This window comes from Nycticebus coucang, chromosome 6 (genome assembly GCF_027406575.1).
Source record: "Nycticebus coucang isolate mNycCou1 chromosome 6, mNycCou1.pri, whole genome shotgun sequence".
Classification (NCBI taxonomy): domain Eukaryota; kingdom Metazoa; phylum Chordata; class Mammalia; order Primates; family Lorisidae; genus Nycticebus; species Nycticebus coucang.
The window spans coordinates 95,171,085-95,194,962 of record NC_069785.1 but is presented as its reverse complement, the minus strand read 5'-3'; the positions used below and the strand labels follow the sequence as shown (position 1 = coordinate 95,194,962).

The 23,878-nt window shown below is 41.7% G+C and overlaps 1 pseudogene; it reads right to left on the bottom strand.

Moving 5' to 3' along the window:
* Window positions 1–4,521: 4,521 nt before the first annotated feature.
* On the bottom strand, window positions 4,522–22,858 carry LOC128588800 (N-lysine methyltransferase KMT5A-like; annotated as a pseudogene).
* Between the last annotated feature and the right edge of the window lie 1,020 nt (window positions 22,859–23,878).

Below are 23,878 nucleotides of genomic sequence, written 5' to 3'. Positions count from 1 at the left end.
ACTGCTGTATAGCAGCTCTTTTCAGTGAGGTAAAATGGGAGGCCTTTTGTCCTGCACTTGCTTCCAGAGAGCCTGCAGCAAGCCTCCTGCTTGGGGGAGGGCTCTCCCATTCTCTAGGTGATAGGCTTTGTGCTTGTAATTTGATTTCTTTCCTTCCTTCCTTCCTTCCTTCCTTCCTTCCTTCCTTCCTTCCTTCCTTCCTTCCTTCCTTCCTTCCTTCCTTCTTTCTTTCTTTCTTTCTTTCTTTCTTTCTTTCTTTCTTTCTTTCTTAGACAGAGTCTCACTTTATTGGCCTTGGTAAAGTGCCCTGGCATCACAGCTCACAGCAACCTCCAACTCCTGGGCTTAGGCAATTCTCTTGCCTCAGCCTCCCGGGTAGCTGGGATTACAGGAATCAACCACAATGCCTGCCTTTTTTGTTGTTGTTGCAGTTTGGCTAGGGCCAGAATCGAACCTGCCACCCTCGGTATATGGGGTCAGCACCCTACCCACTGAGCCACAGGCACCACGCTATAATTTGTTTTCTTAAGTGCTCTTCTTTGGAATCACAGCTTGCCAAACTTCTTTCTTGGCTCAGCTCCACACCTTTGGTTTCATAGAGTCTGATTCTGTCCAGTTTTTCTCCATCTTGTCAGGAGCCTTGGCCATACATCCCTAACTTGTGCCCTTTAAGTGGGAGCCCCCCCTTCTCCCCCATTTCCTTTACCGTAAAGTGAATGGAATTAATTTTTTCTCCTAGATGGTATGTGTTAGATCATCTGCTGGCTTCATAATAAAATTTAGTACATTGGATACTTGTTTGTCCATTCCTGAGACACTTTACTAAGAAGAATGTAACTTCATTCAGGTTAATAGAAAAGATGTAAAAGCACTATCTTTACTTATAACTGAATAGTTATCCATGATTGATACACACACACACATAAACTCACATATCAATCACAGTTTTTTAATCCATTCCTGAGTTGGGCATTTAGGTTGCTTCTATATCATCTTGACAATTGTAAATTGAGCTGTGATAAACAATTTAGTGCAAATGTCTTTATGATAAAATGATTTCTTTTCTTCTGGGTAGATGCCTCATAGTGGGATTTGGGGGTCAAATGGGAGGTCTAATTTGTGTACTTTGAGGATTCTCCATAGATTTTTCCAAAGAGGTTAGCTTGCAGTCCTACCAACATTATAAAAGTATCCCTCTCTCCATCCATGCCAGCACCTGCAACTGCTGGACTTTGTGATATAGGTTATTCTGATAAGGGTTATGTGATATCTCAGGGTGGTTCTGATTTGAATTTCTTTGATGATTAGGAACGATGAGCATTTTTGCCTATTTTTTTGCCATTCATCTGTCTTCCTCAGAGAAGGTTCTGCTCATGTCTTTTGCCCAGTGATAAACAAGATTGTTTTCTCCTTTTTTGTTGATTAAAAGGGGTTCTCTATCCATCCTGGTTATCAAGCTTTTGTCAGATTCATAATATTCAAGTATCTTTTCCCATTCTGAAAATTGTCTATTTGCTTTAATTCTTGTGTCCTTAGCTGTGCAAAAGCTTTTCAGTTTAATCAAGTCCCATTTGTGTATTTTTGTTGTTGCGATTACCACTAATGTCTTCTTCATAATAAAATCTTTCCCCAGGCCAACATCCCTAAGAGGTTTCCCCACACTTTCTTTAGAGTTTGTATGACTTGCATGTCTTAGGTTTGAATCTTTTATCCATCTTGAATCAATTTTTGTATATGGTGAAAGATGTGGGTCCAATTTCAATCTTTTACATGTGGTTATCCAGTTCTACCATCACCATTTGTTGAATGGGGGCTTTTTGCATTTGTTTGGTTTGTTAAAATCGGATGGCTCTAAGAGATTGGTTTTATCTGTTTATCATTTTCTATTCTCTTCCAAATGTCTATGTTTAGATTTTTGTGCCAATACCAGGCTGTTTTGATCACTGTCAACTTGTAATGTAACCTAAAGCAGTTTTTTTATGACTAAAAATTGCCTTGGCTATATACTTTTATTTCTGGTTCTGTACAAAACAAACAGTTATTTTTTCTAGTTCCTCAAAGTATGATGTTGGTGTTTTAATCAGGATTGCATTGAATCTGTAAATTGATTTGGGTGGCATAGACATTTTAACAATGTTGATTCTTACAAGCCAAGATCATTTTATGTTCTTCTGTGGAAGGCTGACACCACAGCATCTATCTTGTAGGCCAAGTGCTATTTCTGGTACTAACAGACTTAAGTTTCTATTTCCCTGCAAATGCTAGGCCTAAGTTTCTATTTCCCTGCACTTCTGTGGAAGGCTGACACCACAGCATCTATCTTGTAGGCCAAGTGCTATTTCTGGTACTAACAGACTTAAGTTTCTATTTCCCTGCAAATGCTAGGCCTAAGTTTCTATTTCCCTGCAAATGCCACGCCTCTTCTTGTAAATCACATGAGCAAAACTTGGAAGCTTGCCGTTGGAACTTATCTACACCAAGGCCAGGTTGCTTGGATACCTGGTGACGTAAACCTCCTCCTTCACCTACCCTTATATACCCTGGAAGAACTTTGCAATAAATGAGACTTGATCAAACTCCTGTCTTGTCTCCATTCTTCGTGCCCCTTTCCCCTTTTTCATTCTCACCCCCTCCTCCAGGTATCCCTGTCGACTGACCCGCGGGCCGGGTCATTTTTCCATTTGTTAGGTTTCATGAATTTCTTAAGGTTTCATAAGTCTCCTTGTAGAGATCCTTCACCTCTTTTTTAAGGTATATTCCAAAGTATTTCATTTTCTTTGAGTCTACTGTGAAAGGAATTGAATCTTTGATTAGCTTCTTGACTCGGCTGTTATTGGCATATACAAAGGCTACTGATTTGTGAACACCGTTTTTATACCCTGAGTTGTTACTATATTTCTTGATTACTTCCATGAGTCTTGTTGTTGAGTCTCTGGGGTTTTCTAAGTATATGATCATATTCTGGTCAACGAACAAGAATTTGATGTCCTCTTCCCTCAATTGGGTGCCCTTTATATCCTTCTCTTGCTGATTGCATTAGCTGCAACTTCCAGCAGCACTATGTTGAATAGTAGTGGCAATAGTGGTAAACAGAGGACATACTTGTTTGGTTCTTTTTCTAAGTGAAAAGACTTTCACTTTTACTCTATTTAGTATATTAGTTGTGGGTTTGTCTTATATGTCATATTCAGCATAGGGTTGTTCTTCAATCAGTTTAAGAAAAGTGCCACCTATATTCTTAAGTGTTCTTTTTTCCCCCACTACAAAACTTTATTTCTAATTAGAATAGAATACTATCTCAGATCTCTTCTACAAAAATGAAAACAGCCCCCAATATAACGCAGCCTCTTCACTCACTTCAAGACCTATATACATGGAAGTTGTTTTCTGTTTGTTTTTTTTTCTTTCTTTTTAATTTTTTTGGTTCTTTTTGATTTATTACTATTATTTCTTAAAAATAAATTCAGCGTTCACATTTCTATAAAGAATTAACCCATTTTCAGGAAACCCTGCCCTGGCAAGGTAGGTAAGCAGTGCTTTCCCTGCCCACATCTGGTTTGATTTCCTGCCCTGATGCTTCAAGGTGCCCCGAAAGGCAGTAGCCTCTGGAAGAGTAAATCTATGCATGGAACATGCTTCAAGGCCAGGTGGTCAGTAAGCTTTCAAGAAAGCAGAGGGGAAGACTAGCTAACTGTGAAACCTTAAAAAATATATATTCATATACTTCAGTGTGTGCCTGATGAGATATCAGGAGAACAAGAGCTTGAAAACATGTCATCGAGGCTTCAGGAGGCAGCGTCTTCCTCACACCCACTGGGTACATAGACGTTGGGAGTGTGGGGACAAAGTCTGGCTCTTCCACTGGAGGCGGGAGACTTGCCCAGCTTCCTAGTTCATGTTTGACTCTTTCCTCTAAAACCTGTGCTGAGTCCTTGACTGCACACAGGATTGCACAAACGTTCAACTTGTATACAAAAAAAGTACAAAAGCAACTGGAATGTAAAAGTTTTCATACTATATGGCCATCTGTTCAAGTCTATCTTGGAAACCTGTAACAGATATTTAAATACTACAGTGAAAAGGCATCTTCATACACTTTTTAAAAAACATCCAAAGTCATCTGCTAAGATTAAGTGTGTAAAAAAAAAAATCAGTTCCCCACCCATTGCCCTCCCATTACCCTCCCTGTACCCTGACTTCCCCCCTCCCTTCTGTAATGGGTGGGGCCACACCCACGGTGCATCTTAGAATGGGTACAGGTGAAAGCTACTAAATGCAGAATACAAATGTCTACATACAATAACTAAGAAAATGCCACGAAGGCTGCGTTGACCAGTTTGATGAGAATATTTCAGATTGTACATGAAACCAGCACATTGTACCCCTTGATTGCACAAATGTACACAGCTATGATTTAACAATAAAAAAAAAAAAAAGAAAAGAAAAAAATCAATTCCCTTTGAGGGCACTTTGTCCTTTGAAGAAGAAGGGGTGAGGGAAGGAGGGCGACGGGCCAGGCAGCTAATTTTCCAGCCACAGGTAGGCTTCGATGGAAGCCTTGCTGCTGTCGGCATAGTCATACAAGAGCTCCTCTCCAGCCTCGATGTTTCAGGAGGCCATGAGGATGAGGTGAGGTAATGCCATCCCTGTTGTGCAGTTTTGTTTGTCAATTCCTACACTTGCTGTAATTGATCAGCCTTCCCAGGCGATTTGTCTCTCCGGTTACATCCACACAGTAGGTTTTGCTCAGATACTGGAAATAGTACATTTAACAGCCTATGGAGGGGTCTTGTACATACAGAGCCTCCCACTTCTTGGCATCGGTGATTTCGATGGGGTCCCTGTGGTATTCCACCACAAAGTCGCCCCAGGAGAACTGCTTGGTGGCTATCACACCCCTGCCTTTGACATCAATGAGGTCAATCTTCATGCCTTCTTCTTTCCCACTTTCAATCAATTCATCTATTCTTTTTCTTTCTTCTGACTGCAGCTCAGCTTTGCTCTTCCTGTAGCTCCTTCGAACAGGGTAGAAATCTGTGAGCTTGCATTTCTGTTGTGTTTTTCCTTGAGCTTTCTCCCCAGGGGTCTGTTTGCCCTTCACGGGCTTTTTCAGAGCTTGCTTGGCAACTGCTTCATTGATAGAATCAGCAGACCAGGTTGGAGTTTTTGGAGGCTCTGCTGCTTCAGACTTTTGGTTTGGAAAAGGTGCCAGGGGACCTTTACTGACATCTTTGATCTTCTGTTCTTCAGACTTCATGGTATTCCATATTGCATTTCCAGGATTTCTTATCTCTTCTCATCGCCTGTAGATTTCATCTAATGGTTTCCCCTGGCATTTGACATAGTGATGTGCAACTGAGTTTTCTTCCTGAAGGGGGTAACGCACTCCAGAGAATTTGTTCGGACTCCTGTAGGAATAAATCTTTGATTGCCCAGAAAATACGTTCTCCCTGTGGCTGTGGAGCCTGCACCACCCCTACGCTCCACTGTCTCTAGGCTCCGGGCGGTCGCTGCCACCACCGTGGCCTCCACTGCCCCGGGCTTGAACATCTTCTTGCCTGCAGCCCAGCCCGGACCATGGAGGCCGCCCTGCGCCTTCGCCACTGCAGCCGAGCCACCACCGCTGCTGCTGCAGCTGCAGAAGCCACCAGCGCCACCGCAGTGCCCCAGGAACGGCAGGCGGTGCCTCGAGGCACCCCCTTCCCTCAAGGCTTTCAAGGCAGGCCCTGGCTCCCACGCACTGTGGCAGCCCTGGGCCACCTGGAATGAGGCTCACAGGGAGGGAGGCGCTGGCGGCGTGTCCTCAGTGGCCCGCCCGCCCGCTAACCGGCTCCCACCTCAGGAGTATCTTAAGTGTTCTTGTTAGAAAAGGCTACTGAGTGTTATCAAATTCATTTTTTTTTTTTTTTTTGCAGTTTTTGGCCAGGGCTGGGTTTGAACCTGCCACCTCTGGAATATGGGCCTGGCGCCCTACTACTTTGAGCCACAGGCGCTGCCCTGTTATCAAATTCTTTTTCTACATTTATTGGAAGGATCATATGGACTTTTTTTTTAATTATTAAATCATAGCTGTGAACATTAATGTGGCCTTTGTTTTTGCTTCTGTTATATGGTGAATTACATTTATGAATTTGCATATGTTAAACCAGCCTTACATCCCTGGAATGAAACCTACTTGATTGTGGTATATAATTTTTTAATGTGTTGCTGTAATCTATTGGGTAAGAAGTTACTGAGTATTTTTGAATCAATATTCATTAGTGAAATGGGTCTGTAATTCTCCTTTTTAGTTGGGTCTTTTTCTGGTTTTGGTATCAGGGTGATATTTGGTTCATAGAACATGTTAGGGAAGGTTCCTTTTTGAAAAGGGTTCTGTAGCAATAGGTACAAGTTTATCTTTGAGGGTTTTATAGAATTGTGGTGTGAAACCACCTGGTCTAGGACTTTTTTGTGTTGGAATATTTTTTATTGTTTCTTGGTGTTAGTGCTTGATCTGTTCAAGAGATCTATTTCTTCCTGGTTAAGTCTAGGGAGACAGTATGATTCCAGGTATTGGTCCATTTCCTTCTCATTGTCAAATCTGGGCATATAGTTTCTTTTACTAGTCGGAGATAATTTTCTTATATCTCAGTGGTATCTGGTGTTATTTCTCCTTTTTCACTTCTGATTCAGGTTACTAGAGCTTTTACTTTTCTATTTCTAGTAAATCTGACCAAAAGTTTTTTCTATTGTATTTATTTGCTAAAAAAAATCAACTATTTGTTTTGTTAATTTTCTGAGTGATTATTTTTTGTTTTTTCAGTTTCATTTATTTCTGATCTAACTTTGGTTATTCTGGTAGGTTTGGGATTAAATTGCTCTTCCTTTTCCATTTCTAAGATGATTCATTGAATTGTTCATTTGCTCTTTTTCTGTGTTTTGGATGTATGCATTGAATATGACAAATGTCTCTCTTAGGACTGCTTTTGCAGTATCTCACAAGTTTTGGTAACTTGTAGCTTCATAGTTGTTATGTTTGAGGAGTTTAATAATTTCATCCTGTATCTCTTCCAGATGTTATTCAGCATAGGGTTGTTTAATTTCTATGCCTTTGTGTGGGGATGATAATTTTTTTGGAGTTAAGTTTTATCTTTATTGCCCTGTGGTCTGAGAAGATACAAGGTACAATTTCAATTTTTAAAGTTTTGTTGAGGTTTGATTTATGACCTACATTATGATGTATTTTGTAATACATTCCATGGGCTGATAAGAAGAACGTATATTAATTTGTTTGGGGATGGTGTGTTCTGTATATGTGTATTAAGCCCATTTGTTCTATGATTGCATTTAAGTGCCTTGTTTAGTTTCTGTTTAGATGATCTGTCCAGTTCAACCAGAGGGGTATTATAGTCACCAGCTATTATGGTGTTATAGTGCATCATATAGCTCAGACCAATCAATGCTTGCTTCATAAACTGGGAACATTTAACTTGAGTGTGTAACTATTTAGAATTCAAAATGTCCTCTTGAGGTATTGTTCCCTTGATCAGCATGAAGTGATTATCTTTATCTTTCTTAGTTTTAGTTGCTTTCAATCCACTTGTATCTGAAAATATGGTTGTGACCCATCCTTTCTTCTGGTTTCCATTTGCCTAAAATATTGTTTTCCAACCCTTTACCGTGAGTCTTGTTTTGATGTTTAAGGTTAGGTGTATCTCCTGGAGACAGCATATGGATGATTTGTGCTTTTTATTCCAATCAAGCAGTCTGTGCCCCTTCAGTGGGAAATTAAATCCATTTACATTTATTGAGAGAATTGATAAGTGTGGTGGAGTTCTTTCATCTTATTTTGTGAAGGTCCATTGTTTAGTTTTATCCTTTGTGCCATTGTGGAAGCCAGGTTTTGTCTAGTTTGTGGTTGTTTGCTTTGATGATGGTCCATTTTGATGTTTGGTGTGCAGAATAGGTCTAAGTATTTCCTCTATAGCTGGTCTTGTTGTGGTGAATTTCCTCAGTATTTGCATATCAGTAAAATATTTTATTTCTCCATTAATTTTGAAGCTTAGTTTAGCAAGATACAGAATTCTGGGCTGAAGATTATTTTGTTTAAGAAGGATAAATGTGGCTGACCATTCTCTTCTGGCTTAGAAAGTTTCAGCTGAAAAGTCAACTATCACCCTGCTAGATCTTGCCCTTTAGGTCAATTGGCACTTAATCTGGCTGCTTGCAGAATTTTCTCTTTTGTCTTGACTTTGGACATGTTCATTAAAATGTTTCTTGGAGATACTCTCTTTGTGTTGAGATCGCACAGAGTTTGATATCCCTCGAAAAGGAGTGTTTCAGAATCTTTAGTAATACTTGGGAAGTTTTCATTTATGATATCTTCCACACATAGGGCTTCCATTCCTTTGGAACATTCTTTGTCCTGTTCAGGAATACTTGTAATTTGTATGTTTGAATGCTTTATGAAGTCTATAATTCTCTGAACAACTATTCTGCTTTCTCTCTCTTCTTTTGTGCCTCTTTAACTGGATTGGTTAGCTCAAGAGCTGTATCCTATAGCTCTCAGATTCTTTCTTCTCCATGGTCTAATCTGTTACTGATACTTTCTACTTCATCTTTAAGTTCCATAATTGCTTCCTTTAAGTCCTTAAGCTATGCCATATCCTTTCTATATTCTTTATATCTTTTGCCCTTTTTTGGTTCTGTTTTTCCACGTGCTCATCAATTCTTTTTTGTTTTTGCCATTCATATTTTAACTTCCCTTTCTATCATTTCCGTTAATTCTTTCTTTGTGGAATGCCCTGTGGTTTCTACCTCATGTTCCTTTGGGGGATGCAGTTGCTGTAATCTGTTTTTTTCCTTGTCTAGGCTCAGCACCTGTGGCTCAGGCAGCTAAGGCTTCAGCCACAGGTGCTAGCCAAGACAAGACATGAGGTGGTGGGTTTGAATCCAGCCCAGGCTCACCAAAAAACAATGACGGCTGCAATTCAAAAAATAGCCAGGCATTGTGGCAGGCACCTGTAGTCCCAGCTGCTTTGGAGGCAGAGGATGGAGAATCGCTTGAGCCCAGGAGTTGGAGATTGCTGTGAGCTGTGTAGCCGCAACACTCTACCCAGGGCGACATATTGAGGCTCTGCCTCAAAAAATAAATAAATAAATAGAATAAATTAATAGGGGTTGAGAGCAAGATGGTGGCCGAGTAACAGCTTCCTTGCAGCTGGGCACCGTGAGTCCAGGGAGATAGGAATCCAGGCATCTGTGGCTGGTGGGATCTGCCTATCATCACACCTGTGAGGATACAGAGAGTCAGTGAGAGACTTCTGGACCCCAAGAGGAGGACTAAAACAGTAGAAAACCGGCAAGTGGTCACGTGTGTTCAATCAGTCTAAAACCCCCGCAACTGTAAGTTCAGTAGCAGCAAGACTGCAAACCGGAAAGACCTTACCTGTGAACTGTTTTGGTGTCTTTGGACTTGGCACTCAATTGAACTGCCTTGGGGAGAGCCTGAGTGGGAATGCGGAGAACTTTGGCCATTGTCTAGGGCCCTTGTCTGAGCCGCTGAGCCAGACGGAGCTAATAGTGTTTGGCTGTGGGCCACAGGGAGCCATTGTGAGCGATCTGCCCCGGCAAGCTCCGCCCTCAGGGTCGCAGACCTAGAATTGGGTGGGAGCTGGTAACCCAGTGACCGAGTAGCCTAAGGTGGGGTCTGAGATGCCTTGCAGCCCTAACACTCAGGGGCAGAGTGAGACCAGTTTTGGCACACTGGGTAAGTGAATAGCCACTTCATCAGTGATTCCAGCGACAAGCAGTTCCCTGGGAAAGCTTCTGCTCAGCAAGTTTACAAATTCAAAGTGCATTTTAAGTGGACTGAAGAGAGATTTAGGGTGTCTACCTGCTGGGGTTTGAGAAATCAGCAGCCTCCAGTCGTATTAGAACTGTCATTAACATCTCATACCACAGAAGACCACGTGTTGCCCAGACAATATTCAACAACATATACATACTGCATTGTTTTTGGATGTGTTTTGTTTTTTCTGTTCTTTTTTTTTTTTTTGGTTTGGTTGTTTTTTTGTTTATTTTGATGTTGTTGATGTTGTTTTGTTTTTTAATTTCAACCTTTTTCGTACAGATCTTTTTCTTTGTCAATTTTTCTAGTTTAATTATAATTTCCCATTGCTGCTGTTTTTAATAATTAGAACTTCATTTTGCTAGTGTTTCTACCACTATTATTTGGTTTTTCACCCAATTTTATCCCATAAAGTATTCTGTTTGCTTGTTTTGGTTTGATTTATAGCATTTTTGTCTTTCCTCTCTACTTGGTGGAGGTGGGGTACTGTGTCAGTCCAGGTTAGCAAAGAGGTGCTGACCTCAAGGGACCCACCCAACTGGGCACCCCCAGAAGGTGTTTTTTTTAAAGGTTGTGTCAAAGTACCCTACTGTACACCTATATTGCTCTGTCTCCCTCTTTCTGTGCCTCTCTTCTTTTTGTCAATATTCCTTTTACCACCCCCCTCTTTTCTCTATTTTTTTTTCTTTTCACTCGGTCCTCCTTTCTTTCATCCCTAGCTTGCTTTTCAACCTTCTCACCCTTCTGATCCTGTACCAAAAGGACTCATCTAACCCTTAGTGCACAGGCACGAGAACTTAAAGAGCAAGAGGAAATGAAAGGAAAATTAGGGCAAAGAAACAAATAAAAGAAATCACTCATGAGGAAGAATCAGCAGAAAACTCCAGGCAACATGAAGAAACAGTCCAGAACAACCCTGCCAAGGGACCATGAGGTAGCTACTGCAGAGGATACCACCTATAAAGAAATGTTAGGAATGACAGAAAGGGAATTTAGAATGCACATGATGAAAACAATGAAAGAAATGATGGAAACAATGAAGGAAACTGCTAATATAGTGGAAAATAACCAAAAGGAAATCCAAAAACAGAATCAAATAAGAGATGAACGATATGAAGAATATAAAAAGGATATAGCAGAGCTGAAGGAACTGAAACAGTCAATTAGGGAACTTAAAGATGCAATGGAAAGTATCAGCAACAGGTTAGACCATGCAGAAAAAAGAATTTCAGAGGTAGAAGACAAAGTTCTTGAGATAACTCAGATAGTAAAAGAGGCAGAAAAGAAGAGAGAGAAAGCAAAACGTTCACTGTCAGAATTATGGGACTTTATGAAGCATTCCGACATACAAGTTATAGGAATTCCAGAAGGGGAAGAAGAATGCCCCAGAGGAATGGAAGCCATACTAGAGAATATTATAAAAGAAAATTTCCCAAATATCACCAAAGATTCTAACACACTGCTTTCAGGGGGATATCAGTCCCCAGGTCACCTCAACTCTAACCTAGCTTCTCCAAGATACATTGAGATGAACCTGTCCAAAGTCAAGACAAAAGAAAAGATTCTGCAAGCTGCCAGGAGTAAGCGCCAGTTGACCTACAGGGGCAAGTCCATCAGAGTGACCGCAGACTTCTCTAATGCAACTTTCCAAGCAAGAAGACAATGGCCATCTACCTTTAATCTACTTAAACAGAACAATTTTCAGCCCAGAATTCTGTACCCTCCTAAGCTAAGCTTAAACATTGACGGAGAAATCAAATCATTTACGGATATACAAACATTGAGGAAATTTGCCACAACAAGACCAGCTCTACAGGAAATACTTCAACCTGTTCTGCACACTGACCACCACAATGGATCAGCAGCGAAGTAAGAACTCAGAAATTAAAGGACAGAACCTAACCTCCACACTGATGCAAAAGATAAAACTAAGCAGTGGACTCTCACAAAATAAGATGAAAAGAATACTACCACACTTATCAATTATCTCAATAAAGGTTAATGGTTTCAATTCCCCACTGAAGAGACATAGATTGGCTGACTGGATTAAAAAACACAAGCCATCCATTTCCTGTCTGCAAGGAACACACCTGGCTTCAAAAGACAAATTAAAGCTCTGATTCAAGGGTTGGAAGACAATTTTTCAGGCAAATGGCATTCAGAAGAAAAGAGGAGTTGCAATCTTATTTTCAGATACATGTGGATTTAAAGCAACTAAAGTCAAAAAAGTCAAAGATGGTCACTTTATATTGGTCAAGGGAAAAATACAACAAGAAGATGTTTCAATTCTAAATATTTATGCACCCAATTTAAATGCTCCCAGATTCTTGAAACAGACCTTACTCAGTCTAAGCAATATGATATCCGATAATACCATAATAATGGAGGACTTTAACACTCCTCTTTCAGAGCTGGACAGATCCTCTAAACAGAAATTAAACAAAGATATAAGAGATTTAAATGAGACCCTAGAACAACTGTGCTTTATAGACGGATATAGAACATTCCATCCCAAAGATAAAGAATATACATTCTTCTCATCACCCCATGGAACATTCTCCAAAATTGATCATATCCTGGGACACAAAACAAATATCAACAGAATCAAAAGAATTGAAATTTTACCTTGTATCTTCTCAGACCATAAGGCACTAAAGGTGGAACTCAACTCTAACAAAAACGCTCGACCCCACACAAAGGCATGGAAATTAAACAATCTTCTGTTGCATAACAGATGGGTGCAGGAAGAAATAAAACAGGAAGTCATTAACTTCCTTGAGCATAGCAACAATGAATACACAAGCTACCAAAACATGTGGGATACTGCAAAAGCAGTTTTGAGAGGAAAATTCATCACTTTTGATGCCTACATTCAAAAGAAAGAGAGCACATCAACAGTCTCACAAGCCATCTTATGGAATTGGAAAAAGAAGAACAATCTAAGCCTAAACTCAGTAAAAGAAAAGAAATATCCAAAATCAAATCAGAGGTAAATGAAATTGAAAACAAAAGAATCATTCAGAAAATTAATGAAACAAGGAGTTGATTTTTTGAAAAAATAAATAAAATAGATAAACCATTGGCCAGACTAATGAGAAATAGAAAAGTAAAATCTCTAGTAACCTCAATCAGAAATGATAAAAGGGAAATAACAACTGATCCCACAGAGATACAAGAGATCATCTCTGAACACTACCAGAAACTCTATGCCCAGAAATTTGACAATGTGAAGAAAATGGATAAATATTTGGAATCACACCCTCTCCCTAGACTCAGCCAGGAAGAAATAGAGCTCCTGAACAGACCAATTTCAAGCACTGAGATCAAAGAAACAATAAAAAATCTTCCAACCAAAAAATGCCCTGGTCCAGATGTCTTCACACCAGAATTCTATCAAACCTTCAAGGAGGAACTTATTCCTGTACTGCAGAAATTATTCCCAAAAATTGAGGAAGAAGGAATCCTCCCCAACACATTGTATGAAGCAAATAAAACCCTGATACCAAAACCAGGAAAAGACCCAAACAAAAAGGAGAATTTCAGACCAATCTCACTCATGAATACAGATGCAAAAATTCTCAACAAAATCCTAGCCAATAGATTATAGCTTATCATCAAAAAAGTCATTCATCATGATCAAGTAGGATTCATCCCAGGGATGCAAGGCTGGTTTAACATACGAAAGTCCATAAACGTTATCCACCATATTAACAGAGGCAAAAATAAAGATCACATGATCCTCTCAATAGATGCAGAAAAAGCATTTGATAAAATCCAGCATCCTTTTCTAATTAGAACACTGAAGAGTATAGGCATAGGTGGCACATTTCTAAAACTGATTGAAGCTATCTATGACAAACCCACAGCTAGTATTTTACTGAATGGAGTAAAACTGAAAGCTTTTCCTCTTGGAACTGGAACCAGACAAGGTTGTCCGCTGTCACCTTTACTATTCAACATTGTGCTGGAAGTTCTAGCCAATACAATTAGGCAAGACAAGGAAATAAAGGGAATCCAAATGGGAGCAGAGGAGGTCAAACTCTCCCTCTTTGCTGACGACATGATCTTATACTTAGAGAACCCCAAAGACTCAACCACAAGACTCCTAGAAGTCATCAAAAAATACAGTAATGTTTCAGGATATAAAATCAATGTCCACAAGTCAGTAGCCTTTCTGTACACCAATAACAGTCAAGATGAGAAGCTAATTAAGGACACAACTCCCTTCACCATAGTCTCAAAGAAAATGAAATACCTAGGAATATACCTAACAAAGGAGGTGAAGGACCTCTATAAAGAAAACTATGAAATCCTCAGAAAGGAAATAGCAGAGGATATTAACAAATGGAAGAACATACCATGCTCATGGAAGGGAAGAATCAACATTGTTAAAATGTCTATACTTCCCAAAGCAATCTACCTATTCAATGCCATTCCTATCAAAATACCAACATTTTACTTTCAAGATTTGGAGAAAATGATTCCGCGTTTTGTATATAACCAGAAAAAACCCATATAGCTAAGGCAGTTCTTAGTAATAAAAATAAAGCTGGGGGCATCAGCATACCAGATTTTAGTCTGTACTACAAAGCCATAGTGGTCAAGACAGCATGGTACTGGCACAAAAACAGACATAGACACTTGGAATCGAATTGAAAACTAAGAAATGAAACTAACATCTTACAACCACCTAATCTTCAATAAATCAAACAAGAACATACCTTGGGGAAAGACTCCCTATTCAATAAATGGTGTTGGGAGAACTGGATGTCTACATGTAAAAGACTGAAACTGGACCCACACCTTTCCCCACTCACAAAAATTGATTCAAGATGGATAAAGGACTTAAATTTAAGGCATGAAACAATAAAAATCCTCAAAGAAAGCATAGGAAAAACACTGGAAGATATTGGCCTGGGGAAAGACTTCATGAAGAAGACTGCCATGGCAATTGCAACAACAACAAAAATAAACAAATGGGATTTCATTAAACTGAAAAGCTTCTGTACAGCTTAGGAGACAATAACCAAAGCAAAGAGACAACCTACACAATGGGAAAGGATATTTGCATATTTTCAATCAGACAAAAGCTTGATAACTAGGATGTATAGAGAACTCAAATTAATCCACATGAAAAAAGCTAAAAATCCCATATATCAATGGGCAAGAGACATGAATAGAACCTTCTCTAAAGATGACAAACGAATGGCTAACAAACACAGGAAAAAATGTTCATCATCTCTATATATTAGAGAAATGCAAATCAAAACAACCCTGAGATATCATCTAACCCCAGTGAGAATGGCCCACATCACAAAATCTCAAAACTGCAGATGCTGGCGTGGATGTGGAGAGAAGGGAACACTTTTACACTGCTGGTGGGACTGCAAACTAGTACAACCTTTCTGGAAGGAAGTATGGAGAAACCTCAAAGCACTCAAGCTAGACCTCCCATTTGATCCTGCAATCCCATTACTGGGCATCTACCCAGAAGGAAAAGAATCCTTTTATCATAAGGACACTTGTACTAGACTGTTTATTGCAGATCAATTTACAATTGCCAAAATGTGGAAACAGCCTAAATGTCCACCAACCCAGGAATGGATTAACAAGCTGTGGTATATGTACACCATGGAATACTATTCAGCTATTAAAAAAAATGGAGACTTTACATCCTTCGTATTAACCTGGATGGAAGTGGAAGACATTATTCTTAGTAAAGCATCACAAGAATGGAGAAGCATGAATCCTATATACTCAATTTTGATATGAGGACAATTAATGACAATTAAGGTTATGGGTGGGGAGGAAAAGCAGAAAGAGGGAAGGAGGGAGGGGAGTGGGGCCTTGGTGTGTGTCACACTTTATGGGGGCAAGACATGATTGCAAGAGGGACTTTACCTAACAATTGCAATCAGTGTAACCTGGCTTATTGTACCCTCAATGAATCCCCAACAATAAAAAAAAAAAAAAAAACCAAGAAAAAAAAACAAAAGAAAATTAAAATATTGATATATGAAACATACAGCTTATGCTCTTCATAGATTTGTCTTTTATGTGGGACATTAAGTAATACCCAATTGTTATTCTGAATAACTGTCATGGCCACACTAAGTTTTTCCAGTGACCTTAATTGATGCAGTACAATGCTCTTGTCTGGGGCATGGTGCGTGGGGGTGGGGGTGGGGCTGCTGTCAGAAAAGAACACATTTAGTTCCTTCACAATAGGGAGAACTATAGGCATCTTCCTAACACAAGTCCTGAGAGAACTAGTAAAAATTTATTCTGAGTTTGAACATCTGATTCCATTGTTTACTGACTTCCAAGTAGAGAAATCTGACAAAAGCTGGGTTTCAGGGAGATCGTGGGGTTCAGGGAGCCTGTGTGGGCCACGTCTTCATGGAGATGAGACCACACAGAAGGGCAGCAGAGCAGAGAGACAGAGTGCAGGGTGCTGATGGTGCAGAATTAGGGACGGGGTCCAAGCCCATTTATAGCACCTGCTAACCAGAGAAGGTCATGACATTTCTCTGTCCTCAGTTCTCTGCACTGTCATATGAAAATGGTAATAGGCCTTTTTCTTGTTATCACATTAGGAGGCTAAAATGATTTAATCCAGGTGAATCATCAGGAAGGGGACTGGTACCTTAGTTGTCCCTCCTGTGTGTTTCCTAAATGGAATGGGGAAAAAACTGGACACCAGGTAGGGTGCTTGCATCACTCCAGGGCAGTGGGGGGTGGAGGGTGATTTCTCATCCCTTCTGTGGGTATGATGCTCTGCAGCTGTTAGGAAACGTCTGGCATTATGACCTGTGATCCCCACATCAGCCAGTGGGTGAGCAGAGGAAGTGCTGTACCTCCTATTTCATATTGAGTGGTTGTGACTTTTAGAGAAGCATGGGAAGTATACATGGTTCCATGGAGGCACAGACCTGTGACAACCGGGACTTCTCCATCATATCCTGGAGTCCTGATGAAAGAGCTCCCCTGACTCTCTTTCTTCAATTTTCCTATCCATTGTTCACAGGGAATCAAAGTTGATGCCCCAGAGGACATGCCTGGATAAGGAGGTTTCTCTAATTACAACACATTCTCTTTCCTCTACTTGACACATCTTCCATCCATAATATGGTTCTGTTTCCTCTAAAGGAAATCCTCTGAGGGTCTTGGCATGACATGTGCGGCCTTCCTCCCTCAGGACTGTCACACTGTGAGCTGCCTCTCAGGACCACACTGAATGACCCGTGTCTGCTTGTCCCCCAAGTGTGCTCAGACTGTAGGATATTGCGACAAAGTGCCTCATGATGTTTTCACAATTACCTTTCCTACAACTGATTAATCCTTAGTAAGCAGCTAATGAGAAGTAACTGGAGGAGTGGCCATCTGGGCTAGTGCTTTGGTAGTTTATTGAATTAAACCAGTAACCCCCAATGTCTCCAAGACTACTTATCTGAGCAGCCTCAACAGACTTAAAGTAAATGCATTTTGTTTTGTATACTGGCACACATTAAGATTTTTTCGTTTTTTAAATTAACGTATGAACAGAAATGACTTAAAGTTTACTGGACTCAGCACACATTTCAGGAAAAAGAAGAGAGAGAAGGGCGGTGCCTGTGGCTCAGTGGGTAGGGTGACAGCCCCATATGCCGAGGGTGGTAGGTTCAAACTCACCCCGGCCAAACTGCAACAAAAATAGCCAGGTGTCGTGGCGGGCACCTGTAGTCCCAGCTGCTTGGGAGGCTGAGCTAAGAGAATCGCGTAAGCCCAAGAGTTAGAGGTTGCTGTGAGCCGTGTGAAGTCATGGCACTCTACCCCAGGACAGTGCAGTGAGATTCTGTCTCTACGAAAAAAAAAAAAAAAAAGAAGAAGAAGAGAGAGAAGACATATAAAAAATAGACTTTAACATGTGAAAACCCACAAAGTCATCTGCCTTCTGGATTTCCTTTAAATTTTTAAAATGAATGGTTTTAGCAGGTACTTTGTTATGTTAAAATGACATTGAAATATATGTTCCTATATTTTCCAATGTAGGGGACATCTAATTGAGCAATGTTTGAGGATCACAGGATATAAGGAAAAAGGAATCCATTTTTAAAAGGATGGGGCAACCTACTTGACAGGAGAATCCAATCCTGTCCACACTGCCCTAAAGATATTTTTCTTTTATTGATGAAATCGTATGGATGGTATTTTCTTTGACAAGACCTGAGGCTTTTCCAAGGTATTGGCTTATGGCAAAATGCTTATTTATTTTATAAGTACAATTTTGCCAATGACTTTCATTCTTATAGGCTCTGTGCTCTGAGGTAGTGACTAACATACATGCTATTTTTCCTGAATTTTTTTCTGAAAAAATTTTCTAAAACATTGCTGATAAAGATACAAGGAAATAGTTTATAATTTGTCCAAAAAGAAATAACCAGATTAAGTGTAATAGGATTTTAAGAAATACTATTCTTGTTATTAGAAGGGTGTCTGGAATTTTGGGAAATCCAGGGCAATTCATGTTTTAACCAGTTGAATTTTCATTTCTCTTGACTTTAGTCTCATAAGTGTATAATGATGTGCATATTCATGTGTTTTTTACTTACATTTTTATGGGGAAAGAACCTCAGATTCAAATTCGAAATTCATATATTGAAAAGTTACAGTGAGAAATGTAAGCACTTTTCCCTATGTGTTCGCTCTGTGTACACACCCTACATATCAGGAGGAGGGTATTAGGAGCTACGCTGAAGAGGTTTTAATCTTCCTCTGCACCAGAGAGTGCACGAAAGGCACCCCCAAGCTCCTGATTGCATGAACAAAGCATAGACAGCGCTGTTGGTGAGTCCTCCATATTCAAAAGAGGGTTCAGTTCACTTGATTCGAAGTGTTTAACTCCATTCAACCCATCTCTACTGAGACTGTCACTTTGGATTTTTTTTTTTGTAGAGCCAGAGTCTCACTTTACTGCCCTCAGTAGAGTGTCGTGGCATCACACGGCTCACAGCAACCTCCAGCTCTTGGGCTTACGTGAATCTCTTGCCTCAGCCTCCCAAGTAGCTGGGACTACAGGTGCCCGCCACAATGCCCGGATATTTCTTTTGTTGTTGCAGTTTGGCCGGGGCTGGGTTTGAACCCACCACCCTCAGTATATGGGACCGGCGCCCTACTCACTGAGCCACAGGTGCCGCCCCAATACTGTCACCTTGGAACTGGACAAGTGCAAAAACTTCCTAATTTGTCTCCCTGCCTGTCATGGCATACGTCCCCACCTCCACATTCACCCTCCCCCTGAGCTCCTAGTGATATTGATGAAGTGCAGATGGGATCATCCTGTGTAGGTTGACACTTCAACTTTTCTCTTGGTTTCCAAGACTCTGCAGATGAAGATAAATCCTTAATATGGGCCCAGAGCCCTGGGGGATGCAGCTGCTGCTGACCTCTCACCCTCTTCTCTGCCTGGATGTCTGGGCTCCAGCCTCTCTGGGTGTCCTTTAAGCCTGAATGGTGCTTGTTCTTGCTACGGATCACTTACATCTGTTGTTCCTTCCCCTGCAACGGTCTCTCCACAGTTAACTTCTTACTCTTCCAATTTGATCTGGAGCGTCACTTCCCTGAGCTCTCTCTTGTTCTCAATCAGCTGGTTGTTGATTCTATCCCCCTGTGTACCTCCATGTTGCAGTGAATTCCTTTGTGACACATCTACATGTGTGTTTATGGTGTGTCGTTTCTGTAGAATGCAAGTTCCATGAATGCACTTGTCAGCTCTCCTTGTTTGTTATTGCATTTCCAGTTTCTAGCATGATGAAAGGCATAGGATCAAAACTCAATACATCTCTGAATACAGGAAAGAATAAATGAATGGATTTAAAGACCTAGTCAGCAGGTGCAGTTACCCTGCATAACCCTGTGGGTGCTGGTGATTAGTTCTCAATGACTGGTGTGTGTAGTGCAGTATTTTGTATTTGTTTACTCACATTTACCAGTGAGTTTTACCATTTTATATGCTTTGGAGACAGAGTCTCACTCTGTGCTGTGAGTAGAATGCTTTGGCATTATCTTGGCTCACAGCAACCCCAAACTCTTGGGCTTAAGCAACCCTCTTGCCTCAGCCTCCTGAGTAGCTGGGACTGCAGGCATGTGCCACCGCTCCTGGCTAATTTTTCTATTTTTGGTCCAGATGATGTCTTGCACTTGCTCTTGCTTTTGCTCTGGCTGGTCTTGAAGCTCCTGAGCTCACGCAATCCACCTCCCTCGGCCTTGCAGAGCACTAGGATTATAGGCATGAGCCACCGTGCCCAGCCTATTTTGCCTTTAATATAAGCCCGTTTTAGCTGAGTTTGTGTCAAATGGACATATCTGTACACATTTGCAAAAATGAACACAGGGTAGACAAACACCAATCCAGTCACTGAGTGTGGTTGTACACAAGTAACAGAGAAAGAAGAGAGCACACAGTGCTGTGCCAGTTTGCTAGGGCCGTTGGAGCCAAGTGTCACCACACCCTGGGTGGCTTAAAACAGCACAAGGGTCTTGTCTCATGATTCTAGAGGCTGGAAGTCAAAAAACTCCAGATGTTGTCTATGTCATGCTTCCTTTGGCGGCTCTAGGGGAGAAGCAGTTGCCTGCCCCTTTCCTAGTTTCTGGTGCTTTGGGGGCAGTCATTGATGTCCCTAGGTTTAGATGCATCATTAATCCCTGAACTCTTTGTGACATTCTCCTTGTGCTCTTCACATGCTCTTCCCTCTTTGTGTCGCTCTGTGTCCAAATTTCTCCTCCTTTGAAGGACTGTAGTCGTATCGTACGAGGCCCATCCTACTGATGTCATTTTGACTTGATGACCTCTATGAAGACCCTCATGTTCAAACACAGTGACATTCGGAGGAATCAACAATAAGGATTTGACCTGTCTTTCCTGGGTACACAAGTCAACCTATAAACAGCTTTGTTTTAAAAGAACAGAAGGACAGAGTGGCTACAGGGACTTCCTGTGTTGGTGTGGGAGTCCATGGAACTGGGGTCTGACTGTCAGGAACTTGTGATGTTACTGTGGTAGCCAGCCTCTGGGATGGTTCCCGATGACCTTTGACTCAGCCCTTCACAGCCTGTGTTGCCCTTTCCCTTACTGGAGCAGAGCTGGTCTGGGTGACCTATAGATTATGTCTATAGTATTGGGGCATCCCTTCTGAAGCTAGGTTATAAAAGACATTTGGCTGATACCTTGTCCTCTCCTTGAGCACTTGCTGTGGGATAACCAGCCACCATGTAACAGGAACACCCAAGCCCCAAAGGGGCAGAGAACTGAGGCCTCCAGCCAGTCACTATATCAGTGAGCCTTGTCAGAAGGGGACCCTCCTGCCCCAGTCAGGCCTCCAGACAACCACAGCCTCACATGATGTCTTGATTCTGACATAGTGAGAGAACCTGAATTAGCTTCCCATTGCTGCAGCAGCAAGTAAGCCCAAGTGTAGCAGCTAAAACAATGTAAGTTTATTCTTTTATAATCCTAGAGGTCAGAAGTCCAAAATTAGTCATTAGGGATTAAAAAAACAAAGGTGCAGTCAGGATTGATTTCTTCTGAAGGCCCAATGGGCTGATCTGTTCCAGCTTCTTCCATCTTCTAGGGGCAGCCAGCCCTTTGACATCTGGGCTGTGTCACTCCAATCTCTTCTTCCATGTCCACGTTGCTGTGTTTTCCTTCATTAAGACTCTCCCCACCCTCTTAGAAGAACCCTTGTGATTCCATGTAGGGCCCACCTGGATACTCTCCCGAACTCAAGATCCTGAACTCAATCGCATCTGTAAAATGCCTTTTGCATATAAGGTAACATAATTGCATGTTCCTGGATTAGAGCATGGACATCTTTGGAAAGCCTTTATTCAGCCCACCATGGTCTTTTGGGCCAGAAGCACCCAAACAGGCCCCTCCTGAATTGTCAACCTGCAATAACCATGATCAATAATAAATGATATTTCACCTTTCAATGCAAGAAGTGTTGAAGCAATTTGTTCTGCAGCAGTAAGTAACTAATACAGAATAGGGATCTGTAATTCAGCATGTGGTTCTATAACCCTTGAAAGTCATCATTCTGGATGTCTAATAACTTTTTTTCTGAAATACATATATAGAAAGTGTGCATATATTCTAAGTAAACAGTTAAGTGACTTTTTGCAAACTGAAAACAACATAATCTTTTTTTTTTTTTTTTGAGACAGAGTCTCATTGTGTTGCCCTTGGTAAAGTGCTGTGGAGTCACAGCTCACAGCAACTCCAAACTCCCCTTGCCTCAGCCTCCTAAGTAGCTGGGACTACAGGTGCCTGCCACAACGCCCGGCTATTTTAGTTATTGTTGTTTGGCAGGCCCAGGCTGGGTTTGAACCTGCCAGCCCTGATGGATGTGGCTGGCGCCCTAACTGCTGAGCTACAGGTGCCGAGGTAACATAAACTGTCTTAAATAATAAAGCCTGGCTAGATCCTGGATGTTCTTACACTCCTTGTAAGTGATTTTGCCTGCTCACTCTCACATCCATTCTCCGCACTTTTTCACTCTGCTGCGTAATTACAGAGAAACAACTTGGTTTCCTGTTTCTTGCCTTCTGATGGGTTCAGCCAATGATTCCGGCAATGATGGACAATTAAAGGAGGAGGAGGAGGAAAGCCAGGGTATTTCTCCTTTGCTGGGTCTTGCTTGAACAGCTATACCTTCCCCTTCTGGATCCCATTAGGAACTCCCCTCCTCCCCAAAGCTAGCTTGTGCTGGGCAACACTGTTGATGTCCCTTGGATGCACCAACTTCTCAGCTTTTCCTTTTTGGCTTAGGCTGGCTGTGCCTTCCTGCTGATTACACAGACACTATATTTCTCAAATCCCTCTCCTTGGAGTGTTCCCACTGAGTGTGAGGCACAAACCCAGCAGAGCAGCAGGCGGGCGGTGGAGCGGAAGGGCTGGTGGCAGGTCCCCAGGCTTCCTCCTTGGTAAATGTACTGCCCTCTACTGACAGCTTTCTTGGCCTCACCTCTTCTCACTCTGTCTAGATAATTCATGTTCTATGCTGCCCTCATTTTTTGTTCATATCCTTTCTCTGCAGGATGATGAAAAAGCGTTGGAGCCAGAGTCCTGCATTCTAATCTCAGTGATGTGGGAGTGAATCTGCCCTTTCTGAGGCTCCTCATTTCCCCCCAAGAATTAAATGATAGCAATGCCACTGTTGGTGTTTGATCTGCCAAACTCAGTTACTCCTCACAACAGCCCTGGGAAGATTGCCCCCATTTACCATAGAGACAACTGAAGGTCAGGGAGGTTAAGTAACTTGCAGAAGTTCACACAGCCAGTGAGTACCAGAGTTGGAACTTGAGCTCAGGCAGCTGGGCTCCAGAGACTTGACTCTTTTCAGGGCCCTATTTCCTCTACCCACATGTTTGGTTCCAGACCAGCCCTCCCTTCCCCAGGACCCAGGGTCTGTCTCTCTCTCCTCGACCCACTAGGAGGTTCCCCAAGGGTTAAAGTTTAGACCTTTCCTGATCCCCCATGAACTGAGATGGGCCAGGTTAACCCAAACATAAATGGGAGGGGACGTCTGCACTCCTTTCTCATGTGTTGGAACCCAAGACCTGGATGCTCATCTCATCTTTTTCACCCCCCAGCTGTGTGACGTTGAACAGGACATTTTGCTGCTCTGGCCCTCAGAGCTGAGTGTGGGCAAATCCTCTTGTAAACTGTAGGGATTTTTTAGGCAGACACTTTCAAGGTGCATTTATGAGCTGACATGGTGACATCCTGCAGTGAGCACCCCCTCTCTGTCCCTCAGTGTCCTTTATTTTCTCTGACCGCTGCTGGCCTCCAGCCTGGGGGCACAAGATGGGGATGCCACAATTGCAATTTCAATCAACCACAATGTACTGTCAGCCCCTTCTCACGCAGACTCAGCTTCCCTCCACACCACCCCTTCCCTCTCTCAACAGCTTGGCACACTCTCGAGCGGGCTCAGTTTTTCCTGCTGCCTCTCCATGTCTCCCTCTCTCTTTCTCTTTAAAATTAGAAGAGTCCAAATCATTTGAGAAGCA